This window comes from Cyprinus carpio, chromosome A8 (genome assembly GCF_018340385.1).
Source record: "Cyprinus carpio isolate SPL01 chromosome A8, ASM1834038v1, whole genome shotgun sequence".
Classification (NCBI taxonomy): domain Eukaryota; kingdom Metazoa; phylum Chordata; class Actinopteri; order Cypriniformes; family Cyprinidae; genus Cyprinus; species Cyprinus carpio.
The window spans coordinates 412695-435726 of record NC_056579.1 but is presented as its reverse complement, the minus strand read 5'-3'; the positions used below and the strand labels follow the sequence as shown (position 1 = coordinate 435726).

At 36.9% G+C, this 23032-nt stretch overlaps 1 pseudogene; it reads left to right on the top strand.

Moving 5' to 3' along the window:
• Nucleotides 1-2237: 2237 nt before the first annotated feature.
• LOC109095270 lies at nt 2238-21693 on the top strand (annotated as a pseudogene).
• Nucleotides 21694-23032: the final 1339 nt, after the last annotated feature.

Below are 23032 nucleotides of genomic sequence, written 5' to 3'. Positions count from 1 at the left end.
CTAACACAACACTATTTTCAAAATTTTCCTTAATATTGCTTTATTCATATTATGAAGAGTATATGATTAAAAAATGATAAACTGGAAAGGACCCGTCACTTACACCTATTTTCAGTACAAGAAATTTGTTCCACAGAAAAGAAGAACAACCCCCAAGAAGAGAAATCAGGTTTGAAACAATATGCTTGAGAGTAAATGGTGACACTTTTTTCGTTATGGGGTGAATTCATTCTCGTTGAAGATTAGATGAGCTATTTTTATAACCCGGCAGGGTGCGCAATGGGTACCTCGAGGCAAATGACCTGCAGGATTTAAAGGTAGGTTCTGTGTGGCCCATGGCAACGCTCTTTACACTGCGACCTTGATATGAAGACCCGAGAATAAGAGCCACGGCTCTATAGTTCACTTACAGGGAACTCCTTCTCTTTTGGCGTACATGCGTTTCGTGATGTGTACATCTAAGATCATTTGTTCCTTTGAGCCCTTCTAGGATGGACGTTTGAGATTGGTAGCCCTTGAACTTTTGTGCTGTTCAAAGCAGCCCAAAATCAATTAATCAGCTTTTATTTTTGATCATAAAGTTAACTCATTTACGTTTTCATGGTTGCATATACAACGCATTTAATATAAGTCCTGACTCGATAAGTCTCATATGGAGGTGTCGTGTAAGACAGCTCCACCGTAGGGCTTTTTGCTATACTTATTCCCCTTACCTTGTATTTTTGAGAGAGTGTTTCCGTTTATTTCTCGAGCACCCAGCTCTGCTTGAGATCTGAATTTTGGTAGGCCCTGAGCCGCCCTACTACAGCCTCGGCGAATCAACTCATGCTTCATTCTGCTTTCCTCCGCACACTCTCTTCAAAGGGTGGGGGCTACTGTCTCATGCTACTCTGCGATTGGTCAATTCCGACGTCCATCAGGCACTTTTGACGTTTCTGGCGTCGCTCTCGACTCTATGACCCCCGCCCCCAAGGGCTCGGCGGCTCGCGCGGCACACGGAGAGAGTGGGCGCCTCGTGAAAAGACACCAACGGTCCTTTCTTACAAAACGAGGAAAAAACGAGAAAATTTCAGCTCAGACCTGCGAAATTTGTTTTACTCGACGTCCAGACACATATCCATACCGGACCGCGGCTCTCTGGAACGACAGGCGACGCGAATATCTGCAACTCATTAAAGGTTGTAGTTTACCAAGGTTTTTTCGTAGCAGTTTCGTGCTGGAGGCGCGCGAGTGCCGGTGTAGTCGTCTCCTGTGGTGCTGTTTTTCGTGCTTTCCGGTGGCAGCTGACACTTGTCCCTATTTCATAAGACCAAAGGCCTGTTCTGTCTCCCTTCTGGCCGGTTCACCATCCCGGTGTCCCTGTCCAGCGCCGGGCCGACCTGCACATTCACCCCAGCGCGGCCTCGCCTCCTTCTCGAGCCCCCTGCGACGACACAGCTACCTCCCGGGTAGGAGCCCGTTACCCACACGTCCTCTAAAGACACCTGCCGTTTTTACAACGACCAACAACAGGGAATCCTAGGAGAAAAAAAAAATAAAAACTGAGAGAGAGACGGACCCGTGCGCTGGTGATATCTGACAGACGGAGCTGTCATACAGTTTTTATCAACAGTTCTCCTGAATTTACGTACGTTATATTAAGTTTATTCATTCCTCGACTGGCTTATTCTCTCGTGCATAAACCCGTTATTAAGGTATTAGACAACCAAACGTCGCAAAGATACTAAACACTCTGTTCAAAGGCAAGGCCTCGTCTGCTAACTCAGATAACTTAGCTGCATCGCTAACTTCTCAGCCTGGGTTTTAAATCAGCATCTCTAATCTTTTTAACTGTACCTTTTGACTGCTATTATCATCGCGTACTTTGTACCACAACTACAAATTGGGGAGCGATTGTCAATTTAAATCACTGATTCAACGCACAGTACAGCATCCGTGCCAAGAGATCTGTTTGACAGCAAGAGGAAACAGAGCTGGTCAGCCTTTATATCTACTACTACGGCCGATTAAATTCCCACCTTGGGGAAAAAAACCCGAAGAGGCATTATGTGTTGGGCTGGTTTCGCTGACACTTTGCATCTACCAAAATTAACTAGTCCCCTCGTGAGCTTTCTTGTGGCTGCACCCCCCGCTGCAATGCACTGGATACGGAAAGACTTGATTTTGTATTTTTGTACCATAGTTCAGGAGCCATTTAGAACAGGTATCTGCCACAAACCCCCTACTACTGTTTAGAGATGAGTATTGATATTCCAGTCGGTCTGACGGAGCTGCTTCCAAGGCTACACCGGGTGGAGGGGTGTTTGCGCCAGAAGGCCGCCGGACCTGGTGGAGTTTGCCGTGCAGTATTTCACCCGCCTGCGGGGACACCAGAAGCCAGGACGGGTCCGGGACCGCCGCCAAAACCGGGGGGAAAGGAGTGATGTTTGATGGCGAACCGATGCAGACGGATCTAACGGCGGACGAGGATGACGAGGACGATGACTCAGATTTTGAGCGTGAGTGCTTCTTTATTAAATGCGCTTATTACAAAGCCTGTAAAAAGAGACGATATTGCTGTTTATTTTAATGGACAGCGTGTTTGTACGGCTAACAAGGGTGTCAGATTTCCCTGTGTGATGGGTAACGTGAGGAACAGCCTTTTCTAGGCTGTTTCCATGGCACTCGATGGAGCTCCCATCCATGCGCTTGATTGACAGAGTGACAAGTGGCATCCCCAGTTTCCCGCGGTGTATGCAGAATTAAAAAGAGCTAGTATGCACGCTTAATGGATTGCATTCATATTTATCCAATTCCGTTTTTTGAATAGAGGACGGATTGTAGTGTTTGTTTGTGATCGGGCTGGCTATGTTAGCCCATTCGTGCTGTATGAATTGCTTGTATGAATGGATGCGGTCTGGCCATTGAGAATGCTAAACAGGATTTTTCATAATGGGGAGAGGTGTGCTCGCGCACATCAAAGCAGCGCCTCTTTCCTTTCATGTAGTGCAGAGCGAACAGCTGCGCTTTCCTAGTGGAAACCAAGCTGAATTTACTGGCAGACATTTCTTAAGTCAGCAATTGTGAATTTATCCATTGAGAGAAATATCGTCCTTGGAGGAAAGTTAGGAAGAGGTGCGGAAATGGATAGAAGGATTGCTACACCTGCCCAAATCTCTTAATCATATTTCACCAAGCCGCATAATATGCAATGCCTGCCTGTTTCTGGATTATGGCTTGTTTACGATGATTCTTTTTAATATTTATTTCTGTAATTGTTTTCACAACCTTTTGCTAAATGGAGTGGGGAAGTCCTATCTGTGTGCTAAATCTGATCTCAGATCACACAGATTATGTGCACTTTCAGTAGTTCTGATTTAAGCAGGTACATCAGTCTCCTCTCACGTTCTAATATGCATACTTCGCTGCTATATGGTATGCAAAAAGAGGTATGTCATGTCATATATGATTGCTATGTCTGAATTTGTAACAGTAAGTACATTTACACGAATGTTTATATTCAAGCTGTTTTATCCAAGTATAAGTGACACAATTTGTAATCAAATGTTAGAAAAACAAATGAATTTATTAGGCAAACAGTATTGAGTGAAACACTGTCTGCATCCACTGAGATTCTGACGTGTGTAGCCAGTTACATATCCCATAATGTCATGGGGAGATGAGGAGCTGTTAATTAATATTTTTAATTTAAAATGTAATCTAGAAAAATTAAAATGGAAAAAAAGGAAAAAATTTAACAGATTTTGGGGAAAATTAAACAGATTTCATAGGGCCCTAACTGCTTCCACTGAGACTCTGAGGGGTTCAGCAAGTTTGATATACCATAATGTCATGGGAAGTTGAGGAGCTGTTAGATTCGTAAAGTTGAGAATTTAAAAAAGGGTGGGAAATGTGAGCTGACTTGCGCTCTTTCTAGTGCAAGTGTAGTAACAAAGAAAGTTGTTTTTATTTGACAGCACCCGTGTAGATCATTCTCACAGTTGTTGTTGGTACATCATTGGCCAGAGAACAACTGGGTGAAAGGACAGTGCTAAGATGGCAGATATGCTATTTCTGAGAATATATTCATATTTCAAATTCGTATTCATACAGCTCATGTGAATCAGGTAATTTGCTCGTCAGCATATCCAATCAGAATAACAACATAAACAGCATGCAGAAGAGAATGGAGGAAAAAAGGGCAGGATGGGTTCTGCGTGAGAGACGTGTTGTTCCACAGCTGAGCTTCAGTGAACTGAGGAATCCAAAGCATGCTGGGGCACGGCTGAAGCATTAAGGACCATCCATCCCACCTTGATCCTTCTTACTTTGCGTCATACTGTCAAGAAAACTTCTACACATCATCAATATAGAACTGGCAATGTATCATGCAGGAAGTTTGGATAAATTTGACTGCTCTTCCAGGCTTGCATACTCCAGTGTTGTTTGCTTTCCGTGAGAATTTAGATGCATGATTGGGGAAAAGAGTAGAATCAGAGAATTGCTGTAAGTAGTTTCAGATGTTTTTTCTTACTTGCGCTAGACTTAGATGCTGAATTAGAACGCCACCACCCCTTCACGACATGGCTTCTCTACAAACCCCAAACCTGAATGTGCAACATTATTGACAGACAGCAAGCATTTCTGACTGGCCTGTGGCTTTTACAGACAATTTACATCCTATATCTATAAAAAAAAAAAAAAAAAAAAAAAACTTTAAATATCTTTATACATTTTAGTTACTATTAGAAAAGATCTATTGAAAATTGAAGTGAAATGAACTGAAGTATAATGCCAGTTCATAGCTTGTGTGTTTTAGGTCCTCTGTGTGGAGGAGAGAGTACTCTTTGTTTTAAGAAAGGATAAATAGAGTGGAACAGAGCAGTCTGCTGTTTTATGGACTCAGAGTCTCTACTCACACAACACAGCCACCTGCAAATACTCTTAACAGCGAGTCAAAAGAACCTGTTTGTTCTCCTCTTCACTGTTGTGTTGGCTTGTTGTCAAGTTGTAATATTGTTATTCCATCATTAGAAACTCATTAGTGACTGTGAACCCTTTTCACATTATGGGAATATACAGAACTAAACCTTGAAAAAGAGAACTGTATTTTTTTCAGGCGGTTAGCTTTTCATCATAACCATGATGTGGTTTAGCTTAGAAGGTTTGTATGACCTTCACTGAGTCAAAACCATGTTTTTGCAGTTAAATAACAAAAAAGTGTCTAAATATTTAGTGTTAAAATAGCTACCATAAAAGAAAAATATATACATATATGTACACATTGACCTAACTGGTTGGTCTGGTTTCGATTTACTGAACTTTTTTTATTGTTCACTGTTTTCACTATAAGATGTGAAAAATAAGAGCTTTTTTTTTTTCCCTGCACTTTTTTACACTCAGTCTTAATCTTTGTTTAGAATGAAATAATTGACTAAAATAATACGTTTTTGTCTTCATTACAGGACCTGTCACATAATAGGAATGCACATGCAAACTAGATGTTTGCCTAACAGACAAAATGCTTCAGTACCTGTTTTCTTTTTTGTGTGTATTGTTAGTGTGTTTTTTTTGTGCCTGGGTGTGTCTATATTTCTTATTCTTCATGTTTGAGGTTTCTGATAACAGTCTGGACTTTAGCACTTCCTCTTTATATATCTATCAGCAAGAGGGGACAAACTACCCCACCCTGGTCATTGATTTCAGAAGCAGCATTATAACGTGGTCGTAAGAGCTTATGAAGTGTTATTATCTCAGTAGCTGGTCATAGACTTTATCACATTATTTCTGCATTTTGATTGCTGCCCTGGTAGAAAGTAAGTTAAGATGGAGTTACATGGCTTTAAGAGTTCAGATTGCTGTATTACACTTATGGCATAAATCCACCCACCCTTAGAGAAGTACACCAGAAACTGTTTTTTTTTTTTTTGCTCAAGGCATCATGGGTAAGGCCAAAGGCTAAGCCGGATGTGGAAACCCTGCACAATATTTCATTGTTGCCTACATTATTTTAGTCTCCAATTAAATCTAATCTTTTAATTTGCTCTCTTTTTTCCCCCGACTCAGCAGAGCGAGAAGCATTGTTTCGAATCCCCTTTTTATGCATGTTAATAGACAACACCATACACAAGATGTTTGCAGGTCAGTCTGATTAGTGGTGGTGGATCAAGTAGAGGAGGTTACTGGGATAGGAGGGTTCCTATTGCCAGGTGTACACTTGATTGGATGTGCCTTGATCTTCAGCTAGCACCACATAATACCGTATCAGCCAATCAGAGAGGAGTTACAGGGCTCGCAAAATTTCAAAATCCCTAGTAGCCTTTGGGCAGGCACTCTTCAGATTTTGGTAGCGCCCAAAATTAAAGTAGCCAGAATAAAAAAAAAAAAAACATTATTTTTAATGTAGAATATTGTAAAGGAGACAAAACATCAATCAAAAATATTTTCAAAACAAATACCAACAATGGTATAAAATATGACACACAGCAGCCATGATAACACTGTATAACTGATCTGATATAAGCTTGTTTTTTTGTTTTTTTTTCTGTTTATTCGAAACCTTTCAAACATGTTAACTATAATAGGAAATATCTCGATTCTCAAATATGTGTAGCTTAAGTAAATGTGTTTTGCACCTTTATAGATTGTTATTTGATCAATAAATGGTGACGGGCAAAGTAGATTAATAGTGTCTATTAACTACACATAAAAACCTGGCTTTTTACTTAAAGGGATACTCCACCTCAAAAATTAAAATTTTGTCATTAATCCCTTTACGTAAAAGCTTGGTTCGTTTTCGGAACACAATTTAAGATATTTTAGATGAAAACCGGTAGGCTTGAGACTGTGCCATAGACTGCCAAATAAATAACAGTGTCAAGTAGGGATCGACCGATATGGATTTTTTAGTGCTGATGCCGAAAACTATTTTTTTTCATCAGCCTTAGTCGATGACCGATACGGGCTGCCGATTTTCTTGAGCCAATATTTGGAGCCGATAGTGCTTTTGCTCACTCAATTTACATCATAAAAAATCACACAATAATGATACCAAATGTTACAAGTCTCAATTTAAAAAAGGAACATTTATTGGACTTATTGGATTTATTGGAAAAAAAACTATATTTAACAAATAGTAAAAACAGGTGAGGTAGAACAAGCAGATAAACAATATTTAACAACTATTAAAAACATGTGAGGTAGAACAAGTAAAAGAGTTCAGTGCTGTTATTCAAATACTTGAAGAATAAGTATTTCTTCCTTTTATTCTTGCCAATTTTATACTGAACGACATGGGGGTAAATGAATAATGACAAAATTTTCATTTTGGGATGGAGTATCCCTTTAAGTACTAGATAAGAGTGTCATGCCATAAAATATTTTTAATACGACTGACTTTGCATTTAATGTGAATTTAATAACAATATTGTAAGTTACTAGTTAAAGGGATAGTTCACCCAAAAATGAAAAATTTATGTTTATCTGCTTACCCCCAGGGCATCCAAGATGTAGGTGACTTTGTTTCTTCAGTAGAACACAAACAAAGATTTTTAACTCTGTTGTAGTCTCTCAGTCATATAATGGAAATGAATGGGAATCACAGCTTTGAGAGTCAAAAACATACACAAACAAAATCAAATTAAACCCTGTGGCTCGTGACGATACATTAATGTGTAAAGACACAAAACGATTAGTCTTTTCAAGAAACTTAACAGTATTTATATCGTTTTTTTACCTCTGATTCACCGCAATGTCCGAACTGTCCTTAGCGCATTTGCGTCTAAAACAGATAAACATAAAATTTTCATTTTTTGGGTGTGAACTATCCTTTTAAAGAACAATTATATTATCAAATAAAAAACATTTTCATTCAGTATAGCCAGAGTTCAGGCACTCTCAAAAACTGCCATTATAAACCATTATAAAAACCATTAAAATCACTGAAGCAGTTTACACTGTGAAATGAATATCTTACATTTGTACGCACATCTGCATTTTGTTGTTTTTGATGAGAGTATTCACCAGGTAATTCAGTCAGTCAGTTCAGTCAAATGCATTTTGGGTAGCCCGACTGGATGACACAATAGCCCCGGGACGTCGGGCTAGCGATTTTGCGAACAGACAGTCACCTTGTCCAGTCAAGGTGCAGATTAAACAACGGATGGCCTTGTCTAATCAGAGCCAGTGCTGACCTTGCCTCTAATATTCATATCATGCACAAAAACACACTTTTGCAGATGTTTTAGCACCACTGAATGCTCACATATGCTTTTGTAAATTTGAAAGTGAATGAAATGGGTATATTTTGAGTAAATAGCTATCTCTGTTGATCCCTGGTATTGTAGATGTCATTCATGCTTTCTTACTCTAAGTAACCCTCTGGCCACTAGTAAGGGGTTAAATTCATAGGCACAGAGCTAGACAGATCCACACTACCTTATAAGGGCTAAAGGGAAAGAGAGAGGAGAAATGGAGCGCTGTAGAAAGATAGACAAGTTTTTAGAGAATGAAGGAAAAGGGAGACATTGATACATCAAGATTGATTGTTTACAGCAGGAAGGGTGAGAGAGAGAAAATACAGCTGGCTCTGTAGCATAGTGGGATTGTTGATTTTGTTATCCAAACCTCCTAAAAACCCCTGATGAGCATGAAATATTAATGAAAACACATTGCCACATTTGCTGAGTTAGAAACCAGGGTGCTTGAATTTGTATGATAGTGTTACATTGTGTAGTCTATTTTGTGCTTTTGCAAATGTGTATGAGTTAGCCATTGAACAGTTAATTTGAACATTGTTTTGACCCACATCAAATATTTTGTGCTGAATTTTGTGTAAGTAATGTGTAAAATACTTGCATTATAAAATATTTGTAATACAATGACGTAAATAGTAAATACTAAATACTAATGTATGTTATTATTGATTTATTTTATTTTTGTATTATATATTAGTTTTTTTTTTTCAAAAAATAATATATTTGTTTAAAAAAAAATTTTTTTAAATAAATGTAAAAATATCTGTTAATAATGTCATGTACACTATTACTTTGTACACTATTTTTTAATTTTTTTTAATGAAATTAATACTTCTATTTAGGGGTGGGCGATATGATTATGTCACAATATGTGTGATTTGATATCACGATGATGATATAAATTACGATATAGTTTTTTTTTTTTCTTTTAAAAAGGTTTTTATAATATTAAAATCTTTGATACCATAGAATTTTCATGCCTAAAAAGAGACAAAAAAAAAAAACAAGTTCACTGAGGATAAATAAACAGTCAGTGCTGAAATAAGGATAAGTAATTGCAAGCAATAGGACAAAAAAGAAACAATAAGAAATGCTACATACATTGTGTAAATTAATTATTCACCACAAAAAATAACATCGTACCAATAGATAGATAGATAGATAGATAGATAGATAGATATAATTAACACATTTATTATGTATGTATGTATGTATGTGTAATGTATATATATATATATATATATATATATATATATATATATATATATATATATATATATAAATAAAATATCATTATTATTATTATTATCATTTAATTTCTTCTTATTAAAGTTACAAAAGTGATTTAGTCAAGAGGAGTGAGAGATTTTCTGTTTAATATGAATGGCAGACAGGACGAATATTGGATAGCTTCCCCTTTAAGACCGAAGTCGTCTGAGTTTTCTTTTTCAGCTGTTTACTCTCTCTTAAGACCTAAATCATTGTGTTTATGAGGATACTTGCTAAGACAGAGATTCTGACGCATATAACGTTAAGTGTGTTTATGTAATCGTTCAAAGCCAATAAAGCAGCAAAAAATGCCAGCTACTCTCACACAGAAACAGAGACGGTGCATGCATATAGCTCTGTTGTTTGTGTTTCAATGGCTTAAAATCGGTTGTTTAAAATTGCAGTGCTTTAAAACGCGTGTCCATGCTACAGATGCAGTCCCTCAATTAGGAACGAGCTCCTCGTTTTGTCCTGGCTGGTCGTTCTCCACCTGGTTTTGTCTCTGCTTCACGCCCCGTGGTGGCATGTAAAGATCGCAGTCATCCAAATGATAAAAAAAAGTATTACTGTAAACAGTGTATTTTGGAACACCAGGAAATAAGCAATAGAGCATAATATGAAATGATAGACTTTTTATTTTGTCCATCCGATATATATATAGTCATATCGCACAGCCCTACTTCTATTAGTCAAGGATGCATGAAAAGTGATGATTGAACACTAACCGTGAATACATTCTTGATATTACAAATGATTAATCAAAGAATCACAGCTTCCACAAAAAATATTAAGCAGCACAACTGTTTTCAGCATTGATGATAATAATATGCTGCTTTGGTGCTCAAGAGTATTTCATGAGCACCAAATAATCAAATTAGAATGATTTCTGATGGATCATGTGATACTGAGGATTGGACTGATAAGTTTTGAAAATTCAGCTTTGCCACCAGAGAAATAAATTACATTTTGAAATATATACAATTTTATATAAAAAAGTTGTACAACCTTATTTTTGATTAAATAAATGCAGCCGTGGTGAGCATAACTAAGATACTATTTTCAAAAATCATTAAAAAAAAAACTTTTATCAACATTTATAGAAAGCTTTCAACATTTATAGAAAACCCTTAATGGCTGACGGGTTTGAGTACCTGTATGCGTATTAGTATATGTATGTGCCCATTATCTTGTTTAGTATGGTTGTTTATGCATGTTGTGTGAGAGAAAGCACGCAAGTGTTTGTAGTTTAGATGGTGACTCTCACATGATAATGGATTTTAGTCATACCATCTCACTAGTTCGTAACACAACTGAAAATGCATGTCACATGAACATTCATGCATGTACAACAATGAGCATAATGTTATTGTTTACACGTTTATCAAGGATACGCAGACCAAATGTTAGCAGCCATGCCATCGTTTTCAAAAGTCTCAGTTTTGGTCTGTTCAAAAAAGCAACCCCAGACTTTCAAACTCAAACTGGGTCTGCAGTAGGGCTGTGCGATATGGGGAAAATATCTAATTTTGATTTTTTTGACAGATATTGCGATTTGATTTGCGATTTTAAATTTGCAAAGTCAAGCTTCAGCTCAATATTGTCAATAATGTGCATCACAGTATGAGTATCATTACCCTGCTGAAGAGAAAAAAAAATTCTTAGTTTCCCATTAAACCATTACAAAATTCCTTTTTGTTTTTGGCTTTATTCCAATAGAAATTATTGTTGTTCTATTGGTTTCCATCTGCCATATTACATCCCACCAATAGAATCCATCAAATAGACACCATTATAGTTTACATTAAAACCAAAACAATTCCCATTATAACCCTGAAATCCATTCAATTTTCAACTGTTTTGAGAGGGGTTCTATATAATTTTTTTTTTTTTTTTTTTTTTTTTTTCAGCAGGCAAGATTATAATAGTATAACTACTTTTACAGAATTAACTTAATTACTGCATTTCACTGGAAAGATTTGATTATTTTTTATAAATAAAGAACTGTATTTCTTTAGTCAATTATTAAAGTATTACATATGTTATATTGTATTTGGGATTTTAAGAACACGTGGAAAATGTGCTTAATGTTTCATTTCATCCAAGTGAAATTAGCAAGCAGTTAGACTGAATTTACATTCATTTAAACACAGAGCCAGGCACGAGTCGATGCAGGTTGCGCACGTCCATCAAGCCTCATCCATACTGCCAGATGCGCTCGTGGAGATTTGCGGTGCAGGGCCGCGCGCGCGAATATAACAGAGCATTACGAAACAGGCTGCGAGAGTGCGGCAGTGTGAACGGCTCGTCCGTGACATGGGGTTCGCACCACGTGGGTAAGAGAGGAGCGAGTATGAGAAGCATTCAGAGATACAGACTGTGTGTGCGATCTGAATTGGGAATAGCAAACATGCAATAAGAAATGCTCTTGATATGCAGTGATGCAGCTCTTGCAAATTACCTTTTATGTTCATTGTGTGTCGTTTCGAAGCTTAAGTTACATAACATTTTTCTTTAGTTTTAATTTGCCTAACTATTGATCTGACCCTGTAGACGCCATAATCTCACTCTGTCTCTCTCCCACTTTCTTTCTTTCTTTTTTTTTTTTTTATTAATGGTGGGCGTTTACGCAGTTGGCTAGAGCAGTGTTGATTGGGGGAGAACGGAGGTGAGCTCACTCTATTGGTTAGTAAGACTGTCACTCAAGGCTGGCAGTCATGATATGCTCTGGAACAGAGTAATATCGCGACCACATCGCAGGCTTTTGCGATTAGCAAATCGCAACATCTCAAATCGCGATTTCAATTCGATTTTCGATTAATCGCACAGCCCTAGTCTGCAGTGGTTTCGAAAGTCTCTGTTTCTGAGGGTCGAAAACGCCGGAGTAGTGTAAACGACAGGCGTTATCGTAGCTAAAAGTTATGCGTTTTAAAATGAAATTTAAAATTACTGGTCTCTCTCCCCTTCTGGCTAATATTTGCCAGCATTGAGAGAGAATGATAAGGCTTTGGGTGCATGAGGATATCTAGAATGACATGGAGATATATAAGAAGACAGACAGAACAGTGCTTAAGTTTTGCATTTCACAAGTTACTGTTGTTTGTAGTTACAGTTGCTCGTACTTAAAAGTTATTTTAACAAACTCTTAAACCTAAAGTATTAAATGCTGGCATGTTTTGTACTTTGGCCGTAAATGATACCTCAGATGATATGGCTTGCTGACCGAAAGCCTAAGCATGGGCAAAAAATCCCATTGACTTACATTGAAGGAGGGGCTTAAACCATATACAGACAAGAAAATCATAGTGGGCCTTAATGGGCCTAAATTATTGCCATTAAAGCATGAATGTGTTAGCTGGGTGTTAGTCTCGCTTAGCCAGACCTTCAGGCTGAAGGCTGAAGGTCTGGAATCCTTGGCAGCTTTCATTGGCCAAGGCCCGCCCATAAGGCCATTTGACCGACATGTCAAAAAACCAATCACAGTTTGTTTCGTCTCAGCATCACATTTCGAGATGTGGAAATGTCGCCACAATAACAGACTGATGTGTAAAACTCTCGTATTTTAAAGATTCTGTGCCGCGAACTTAAAATATTTCACATACTTTTAAACTGCGCTCATCGTTACAGTTGTAGACACGATGGCTTTCTTCTTTTGTGAGGGGGTTTAACGTCACAGCATCTTTGTTTCCAGGTGGAACGTTAAAGAACGCGACACACACTAAACCTCTAATTCTTGTGGCATTGAATTAATAAAACAACTACAAAAAAACACAAAAAGTGTTTCCACTTTTGCGTGCCATATGCATCAGACATTTAGCTAACGGTCCGTGGGCATGACGTCTGAGGATGAGACTAACTGGATGTCATGTGTTAGCTGGTTTACCCTTTAAGGCAAATTACATGCTGAAATGGCTTTGCAGTTTTTTTTATTTTTTATATATTTTTAATTATCAAAAACATTCGTTTTAGCTACATTAAGATTTTGACATACCTAGACTACTATTCAAAAGTTTGGGGTTGGTACAATAGTTTAAAATGTTTTTGAAAATATTTTATGGAATAAATATATTTCAAAATGTTGTTTATTCCTGTGATGGCAAAGTTGAATTTTCAGCAGCCATTATACCATGTTTCACTGTCACATGATCCTTCAGAAATCATTCTAATATGTTGATCTGGTGCACAAGGAACATTTCTTATTAATGTTGAAATCAGTTGTGCTGCTTAATATTTTTTATTTATTTTGAATAGAAAGTTCAAAAGAATGGCATTTATTTAAAAAAAAAAAAATCTTTTTGTAACAATATTATTGTCTTTACTGTAACTTTTAAACAATTTAAGGCATCCTTGCTGAATAAAATGACAAATTTATGTTAAAATGTTAGTGTCTAATAAACGCAATATTTAAAAACAATGGCTTAGCCATTGTTGTCAAAAACAAGAAAAGTGGATGCAAGTAGCGTAGAAGTAGTCGGTTTGACTTGTGCGCTGTATTGCGTCTCTTCTGAAGCCATACTACAAGTTTTTTGTTTTTGTTTTTTAGCTTAAAAAATGAAATATGAGAAGCATGGAGGAGGGAAAGATTTTCAGTAAATAACGTTTTAAATTTCATGTCTGTTCCCCACACACAGCTATCATTACTTCAGGAGACTTAGACAAGTCATGTGGCCTGCTTCTATGAAACTTATGATAAATGATAACAACCCTTTGGTTTTCATGTGAGCTATCCCTTTAATGATTCAAAATGGATCGACTTGTGTATTCTTAGAAATTATGCTCTCACCCATTTTCTTTCCCTTTTCTTCCTTCCTGTGTCACTGTCTGTGCGTCTTTCTCTTTTTTTTTCCCCTCTCTCTTTCTGTGGTTGCCAAGAGAGAGTGAGTGGGTGTGTATTTGGGGGATAGTTGTTATAGAGATGAGGAGGTCTTCCTTGTATTTTGTTGTCATGGCAACTTTGGCCACTTGATATCCCCTACACATGAGGTTGAAGCGCCCCATCTCACGATACTTCACGTGCTCGTGCACACACTCATTTCTTTGAGTGCTCTCACAACACATCCATGTATTACGCCGCCTTGTATAGGCAACATACACACACAGTGTTAAGTAATTTGCGAAGAGGTGTAGATCTGAAAGCTTATGTGTGAATAGACACAATTCAATGGCATTTAACATGAGCATGTAGCCTATGCCATGCGTTACAAAATGTGCGTATTGTGTTGCAGGTTAATTACTGTAAGAATGTGCTCAAAATGATGATGATGCGTTTGGTCTCGAACTTTGAAAATCTGTTGGAGGTGTTGGTTATGAGCAGAACTTCTAAAAGGGAGTGTGTATGTTAGAAACATTATTGCTAGTTTTACACCAAAGAGTTAATGGACTGATGGATTGTAACAGCGCCATGAGAGAGGAGGATGAGGAGTATGTGCAAACCTGCAGGGCTCCTGAGAGTCGTGCTAGTGCACTCAGCTGTGATCGTACACACATAATTGCAATCTCTTGAAACTGGTGCAGCCTGTAGGACAGGCCTTTGACTGACCTAACCGAATTTTAACACACCCACACGGTTACTGAAGGGCACATGTGAGATTTGGAGACTGAATTTGATTGTTAACATTGTCTGTGAGTATGCAGCTCTCAGAATTTGAACCATCATTAACTCTCTCTGTCTTTCTTTCTTTCGCTCCACAGCTCCTCCCCCCAGCAGATTTAACCGGAGAGTGTCGGGTGAGTTCTGTTTGACGTCATTGCACTAATCATGTGGTTTAAACTTTAAAGCGTGTGTGTGTCAGATAAGTGCTCTGCCTTTCCGTCATTTCCCCTCGTGTTTGTTTTATAGTAATTACGCCGCCAGTATGCCCAGTCATTGTCCTCCTTTCAATTGTGTTCCAGTAAAAAAAATCCCCTCTTTAAACATATTCATTCCTTTAAAGTGGGATTTTTAGAGTCCCACATCATCATATGAAAGATGTTTAACTCATTGAGAAGAACAGTCTTTTTCAAAAGTGAACATCCTGTCTAGAGTTTTTAGATTAAAATATTTATGTATTGAAAAAATAAATTATGCTGCTTAATATTTTTGTAAAACCTGTGATGCGTTGTATTTCAGGATTCTTGATGAATAGAAAGTGCTTTCTATTTTCTTTGAACATATAAAAGTTTGAAAACCTGTTTTAAGAGTTTTTTGATTCACGTCCTTGTGGCTTTGTTTGTGACTGTCAAGTAAATAATAATTTATTTTCATAGTGTGTGCGGAGGCCTTTAACCCTGATGATGATGAGGAAGATTCTGAGCCGAGAGTTGTCCATCCAAAAACAGACGAGCAGCGCTGTAGATTACAGGAGGCCTGCAGGGACATTCTGCTGTTCAAGGCTCTTGATCAGGTACGCACACTCACACACGCAGATATGAGGGCTATAAAACTGTAAACAGACGTCATCCAGGTTGTATCACTCCTGGACTCTGTGCAGGCCAGCGAGTCAGTCAGGTTCGGTTTGCATGTGTGACCGATCACATGTGCCTAATTTAACCTGCCATTGTTAGTTCATCATTTTAGAGGAACATATTGTTTTTTTAACACATTGTTACTTGAACTGATTTGCATTATTTTCTGCTGATGTCATATAGCATGACTAAGTTGTGCTCTGGTCAGTAGACATAAACGTTCTGTGAAGTATTTGAATGTTAACAAGAACATGTAATTGAGTTTCAAAAAGTGGAAATATTTGCATTACTTTGAATTTGTACCATTGTCAAATATAAATATTATTGTATGTTATGTAATATTATGTAAATATCATTACAAATTACATTAATGATGTTATGATAGCAATATTTATATATAATAATTATATTCAGTTTGGCTTGTCACCAGCAAATAACAGGTCAATTAGTGATGTTGACTAGGCTTTAGTTTTATGTTTATATAATGTTTTAGCTGTGGTGCTTTCAATGGAGTGAATTAAAAGATGCAACTTTTACATACTGAAAGTCATGGTAACCATCAGTGTGCTAAAACCTGTTTTGAGGATTTACGTTTTTAAATTTTCTCCGTTAAAAACTTCTGTAATTCACAATCCTCAACCATAAATATTAAAAAAAATGACAGTGGTAGTTTTGTGAAATAAGTTAAATATTTTACCTTTTTTTTATGTCTATCAAAGGACTGTTCTCACATTCATTCTACACTATTTTTGAAATGTCACTGTGAACATCAATGCATGTATTGCATTGCATGTTGCCGTTTTGGTTTTTTCCTCATCTTCATTCAGCATCTTGCACCATGAGTCTTGAGTTTTTAAGATGGCGTGTCAAGATAAAAAAAAAAGTTGAAACCACTCTGTTCTGCTGCACTCTGTTTAGCAGTGAACCCTAAGAAATGTGCCTACTTTTTAAAAATATGTAGTTTTGCATATCCCTACAGTGGATGCTAAATATGTACTGTATGATCCAGAAACGCATTTCCTTCATCAGACTTTTTGTCTCTCTCTGGTACAGGAGCAGTTTTCAGAGGTGCTGGACGCCATGTTTGAGGTTCTTGTGCAGCCACAAGAGCACGTTATTGATCAGGGAGAAGATGGAGATAACTTTTATGTAATCGAGAGGTATATATTTTTAAAAACTGTTTTATATGTTCTGCCGGTCTGTGTCTGTGATACTCTTGTACAGCAGGGCTGGTTAATAACAGTTTAACAGTCACCTATTTTGAAAATTGATTAACCTATCAGTTGTTTTACTGATTCAAATTAAAAAAAAAAAAAAATCCCATTTTTTAGTCCCAGCATTTCATGTAAAAAGTGTGCACATTTTGGCCAATGCTCTATTTCTAACAATAAATGGGACAGCTGTGGCCTAATGGTTAGAGAATTGGACTTGTAAACACAGGTCACAGGTAATCACAGGTTCAAGTCTCGGTGCTGGCAGGAGTTGTAGGTGGGTGGGAAGTGAATGAACAGCACTCTCTTCCACCCTCAATACTCATGGCTGAAGTGCCCTTGAGCAAGGCACTGAACCCCCAGTTGCTCCCCGGGCGCTGGATATAGCTGCCCACTGCTCTGGGTGTGTGTTTACGGTGTGTTCACTTCTCACTGCTGTGTGTGTGCAGTTGGATGGGTTAAATGCAGAGCACCAATTCTGAGTATGGGTTACCATACTTGGCAAATGTCGCGACTTTCACTTTCACTTTTCACAAATGCATTTACTGCTACTGTATACTTTGTTACTTTTTCTTTATAAAAAAATAATTTTACTTGCACTACATACTGTATGCACATGTAATTAAATTAAATTAATTAAATTAAAAGCTACATTTGATGTCCAGTAACTATTATTGTTTTTATCATAACAATAACCAGTGGCTTGGTGTTAGGAGAGTTTGTTTTTCAAATTGGAAACATTATTTTGAATTTATAACATCCAGATTTGAATTTAACAGTAGTATTTTGTTAATCTTACATTATATCAGTAATATAATATCCTATGTCCAGATGAAAAGCACCTCTCAAACACATGGAGCTGTGCTTCACCTGGCAACCTGGACCATGCAAAACTATATATAGTTATAATCTATGAAGTGGGCTTTTTTCACTACAGCAAAGTGGTGTATGTTTATTGTGCACAGACCCAATTATTTGATATTGCCATTCAGTTATTTGCTTTAGTGATTTTATTGATTATAGCAGCCCTAATCATGATGTGATTCAATTTGGATTCATTAAAGGAACTGAGGTTTCTGGTGACAATTTATGTGAATTTCAATTAGTCGTTTATCACAAACCATAATAATATTCCTCATATTGAATGTCAATACCTATAGGTCAGGATATCAGAATAGTAACAATATAATCACCACCACAGACCTAACTGAATATATGTTTTTGTCCATTTGCAGGGGTGTGTATGATATCGTGGTACAGAAGGATGGTGTGGGCTGCTGCGTGGGTCAGTATGATAATAAGGGCAGTTTCGGAGAACTGGCCCTCATGTACAACACTCCACGGGCTAGCAACCATCATTGCCAAGGAAGATGGAGCCCTCTGGGGACTGGTGAGTGTGTGAGAGAGCAAGTGAGCTGACAGCAGACCCTGCTGAGGAAGCGCTCTGTAACAGCACCGCCTTGTGGACATGTAGTTAAAACATTTTCACAGAACAGCAATTTGGCTTTCATTCTACTTACAACAATTATGAAGACTGAAAGTAAGTGTGTCATAAGAATTATTACAGATACTAACTGTATGTTTGTTTCAGGATCGGGCAACGTTCCGTAGACTCGTAGTGAAGAACAATGCGAAGAAGAGAAGGATGTATGAAACCTTCATTGAGTCTGTCCCACTGCTCAAATCACTAGAGGTGAGAAAATTATTGAACATTTATTCTGTTGCCAAACGTTTTTAGTGGTTCTGTGAAAGAGTATCAGGCAACATTGAAGAAAAACTTTAAGATGAGTAGAGGAACACTGTTGCATTATTAGACTGCTAATGAAATGATCAAATACTTACCCCATCTTTCTATCTCATAGTTATCTGAAAGGATGAAGATTGTTGATGTGCTGGGTGTAAAATCATTTCAGGATGGAGAGCGTATTATTATGCAGGTGAGCTTTACAGTTGTCACAGAAAGTAGGAAATGAAAGTGTATGAATTTCATTGGACGACAACAACATAGTCTTTAAAATAAAGTTAATTTTAGTCAAAGACTACACCTTTCAAACAAAACTTCAAAATAATTTTTAATGGTTTTAAAGTTAAAATAATAGATATGGTATTCAAAATTAAGACAAAGTACTGTGACACTGTTGTCAATGGAACATGTTCAAAGTAATTATGATAACCTCCATCTTTTGTTACTCTTCTAAAAAACCTGTCATAATAAAAAATTAATAACTCATTTAAATTTCAGACAGTACACTCACATAAAGTTATATGTGGACATATAAAATGTCTAAATCATTTAGAACAAATTTTAATGATTGTTTATATTGTCACTAAATGTACATTATCCCCCAGGCCTAAACTATTAAATGTAGACTGAATATTAAAATTAAGATTTTCTTTAAAATGTTTTGAAACAAAACAAAAACGTGCTTTACAAAATAAAAATGATTTCATACATCCACTAAAAATCACCAGTAATTAAAAGTATTTTGAAAAATTCCATAAACTGTCCATATTGTTATCTAATGCCACTGTACATTAACCTCTATACATATAAGACATATTACCGTAATCTAGTTTGAGTCAGTGAATGATGCCATTGAGAATCTAGATATCCTCTGTTTAGCTCTCACACACTTGAGCAGCTACAGCATGTCTGAAAGAGCCAACAGACACACAGCAGGTGTAATTATAGCATTGTAATAATAGAGCAGCACTGAAGATCAGGACTCTTGATTGATGCTATTGTATCATTAATCATTACTATTATGGGCTGCTCTATCACCAGGGCGATATGGCTGATTGCTTCTACGTTGTAGAGTCTGGAGAGGTGAAGATTATGATGAAGAGTAAAGTGAGTTCCTTTATCTTTCTTTTTCCCTGTCTTTCATTGTGAAATTATACCTTTTAAATTCCTTAAATGTGCTAAAAAACGATTTTCTTTTTTTTATTAAATTACTTTCTGTCCCAGATTAAAATGCAGAGACAGCCATTCATATACTGTTTTTCCTCAAAAATGTGAGAATCTTAGAGTTTTACTTAACCAGTAGCTTATGTTTGGCATCGTTATTTTAGTAATTATAATACTTAACAATTGTAGCGGTGCAGAAAGACTGTTAAAAAAATTTAACCCCTCGCCCCAACTGTAATGCCAAAATGTCATTTTACACTATTTTTAGACAAAAGCAGACAGACAGGATAATGCTGAGGTGGAGATCACTCGCTGCAGTAGAGGGCAGTATTTCGGAGAACTTGCTCTCGTCACTAATAAACCACGTGCTGCCTCAGCCTATGCTATAGGTGACGTCAAATGCTTGGGTAAGTATCTCTGAGTCCGTCTAGCTTAATTTTTTTGCTTTGAAATGAAATGTGTGCCATATGCTCCAACAATGTTTGTGTTTCAGTGATCGACGTACAAGCCTTCGAGCGTTTGCTGGGGCCCTGCAAGGAGATCATGAAGAGGAATATTGCCCACTATGAGGAGCAGCTGGTGGCTCTGTTTGGATCTAGTGTGGACCTGAGGGACTGAGACAGACTGGCCGTGCCTTACGTACATATACACACACACACACACTATACAACACAACACGTTATACACTCCTAAAACCTTTTGTAGGCACACATTCCTTTTTATGTGCACTCATTCTTCAGCCAACACACTCACACTTTCAAATCATACCTCACAAACACACACGCCTGATGTCACTGCGTCAGCTGCTCAGTACGAAATAGAAACATTACCAGCTCAACTTCTGTGACCCTGAACCAACCACAGCCTGGAGAGGACATACGCACACACACAAACACACACACACACATTCACTTACACCAAAAATTCCCAGCCAAGGACCCATCCTTTCTCATGGTCACTTGCAGTCACAACAAAGAATACAGAACAAGATAAAAGATTTTATGTTTAAACAAGAAAAAAGTTATCTTTCAATAAAATAAAAAAAGCAAAAAAAAACGCAAAAATTCAACGTTTTAGAGCATTTTATGATAATGCAAAGCTTTGATAAACTTGTTTAAATATGACCTGTTTCCTTTCCCTGCTGTTGGAGGATAAAAGTTTTTGGTAGTATCCACAGTGACCGATTTTTCTCAGTTAAACTCCACATGTTGTATTTGATCAATGTAGTATTATTATTATTTTTGTTGAAGGTTGACTCCTTGTTACACCGGCCCCTAATTGGAGGATGCAAGGCCCAATCTAGTGCGGAATTTTCCTTTTAGTCTTTCCGAATGAGTCGTCCTGAAAAATAAATAAAGCAGACATTTTGGTAACCTGCTGGGACTCTTATGTTGCGAATGTTTATGCGTGTGTGTGTGTTGGAAGTTGCGGTCTGTAATTAAAGGAACAGTGCCATTTAAATGTCAGGAATCAGTTTTGTGTTTGTAATCTTTTGAATGAAGACACCATGCAAGTGTTTTGAATGGAGTGTTATTTTTTTTCTTTAGGGCATTAGTTGGTTAACATCTCTGAGGGTTGGCTAGTTTCAGCATTTACAGATTGTACTTTTAATAAACTTTGGATAAATCAGGGTGTCTGCTTTTATTTGGAGATATTTTTTCTTTCTTCGGGGAGAGGGTGTGGTTTATACAGTAGTGTTCAAAATGCATTTAATGACTTACAAAATTGGTCATGTGCCAGGCGTCTTGGATATTTTTGGATACACTTTTCCTTTATTGTGTTTGGTGGGGCATTATATTATTGTTTTCAAGTAAAGTTACGTTTTTCCATTTTGATTTAATAATAAATGCATCGTTGTTCCCTCCTAGATTGAGTAAAGCTAAAGTCCACATCACCGTACTGACACCCTAGCCTATGAGACGTGAAAGTTAAAGAAACATCCAGCTAGACATTAAAAAGACTAAAGTCATGTAAAATAATCTTTGCAATCCTGACCACTGGTATCATTTGGTTATCAAAATGAGTTCTGAGATTCTTCTAAAAGTTTGAGAAATAGACTCTTAATGGTATCATTGACACTATATGGTAGTTATATTAATTGGGGGGAAAAATGTTGAAGGAAATGTGCCTTCATTATCATTTACTATTCCCTACAGTTACCGGAGAGTAAAATATTACATTTCTTTTTTTTTAACTTTTGAAACCATTACTCTTATCAGATTTTGCCAGATCTCAGACACTTGCTTGGCATTTTCCTGTTCTTTTAGCAAAATTCTCTTGTCACAATTCATTTTGAATTTCTCGATTACATTTGCTAATATGTTCATAAACACTGATTTGGTTATCCTTCTGAACCATTGTCCTAATTTGTGCAAAGAAATGCATCTCCTGAAAATATTTGTGGTTTCATTGTTTTCAGCATTAAGAATGATTAAATGGCCTATATGCAGCATATTTAATAAAATTTAAATGTTTTGGTTCAACATACCTGTTGATCAGAAATTGCCTTTATTTTTTTATGTAGTTTTGTAACTTTTTGAGAAAACATTTTATCACATTTCATTATCGTCCTAATTAATATTGACATACTTTTATTGGTAATTGATCAACTTTGCTGGAACATTATATGTACAGGAAACCTCTATAATATGTATTTTATGTATAGAGAAATTGCTGAATTTAAGTTTCAGATGGAGTGTACTTATAATGCTCTGTACAGTATATTAAATGTCACAGCTTGATAAAGTCTCACAGCAAGCCACTGCTAAATGATATAATTTCTAAAACTTGGAACAAATGTAATTATTTTCAGAACATATCAGCTTTTCTGAGGACGATTTATGTTTTATTCTGTGTGTGATATTTTTAAGTGTTAGCTTATGTAAGTCTTTTAATGTTACGTCACATCTAACTGTTTTTCAGCATCTCACACCATGAGTCTGAAGTGTTTAAATCATGACAATACAAGA